Source organism: Carlito syrichta, unplaced genomic scaffold (assembly GCF_000164805.1).
Source record: "Carlito syrichta isolate Samal-C Ts95f unplaced genomic scaffold, Tarsius_syrichta-2.0.1 Scaffold306593, whole genome shotgun sequence".
Classification (NCBI taxonomy): domain Eukaryota; kingdom Metazoa; phylum Chordata; class Mammalia; order Primates; family Tarsiidae; genus Carlito; species Carlito syrichta.
Genome location: NW_007250689.1, coordinates 687438 through 688351, shown reverse-complemented (window position 1 = coordinate 688351; position 914 = coordinate 687438).

Genomic DNA, 914 nt, shown 5'->3' with positions numbered 1-914 from the left:
ACCTGCTGGGCTCCGGTGATCCTTCCGCCCCAGCCTTCTGAGTAGCCGGAATTACAGGCAGCGCTACCACGCCCGGCTGATTTTTTAATTTATTGTAGAGATGAGGTCTCACCAAGTTGCCCAGGCAGGTCTTGAACCCGTGGGCTTAGGCAATCTACTCTCCTCAGCCTCCCAAAGCGCGGGATTACAGGCTGAGCCACCGAGCCTGACTTTTTATTTTATTTTAAAGAGGTGGGGTACAATTCAGGATAAGGTATACAAATGGTCATTGTACAGGTAAAGTTTGGGCCTCCCTTTGGTCCCCACTTCACCTTGTTTGAGATCAGCTAACCTTATTGATGTCTAGCAGACTTTCACTGGTGTTGTAAGACTCAGCTCAAATGATACTTTCCCTATTTAGTCTTTCTTGATTTCTCTGACTAGAATAACTCCCTTCTCTCAGAACTATTTAGCACTTTGTTTACTATCAATCCCCCAAATTCCTTTAAGGCGGTTAGCATTTGTATTGTATATATTTGCACCATTAAGTCTAATTCGCTTCTTCATTCACAGTCTTTCTCATTTCTTTATTTCCCAATATAACATGCAAGCAGTAGGTCTGAGTTGAATATTTAAAAGACTAAAGATTAAATTAGAAAACCAAAAAATAGTGTTTAGTCGAAGAGTCTCATCATTTTTTCAGTTATGGTATCCTATGATTGATTTTGATTTCATAGTACCTCTTACCCTCCTACATGGCTAATTATAAATTTATTTTGAAACAAGGCTCCTTACTGAAATACCGTTTTAAATAATCTGTAGAGTCTGGAATAATTCTAAAACTATAGAAGGGGTTGTAGAAATTATCTTGTCTTACCTTTTCATGTACAGATACGACTGAGACTCAGAGTAGTTTTAACTGCGTCCAGTTAAGA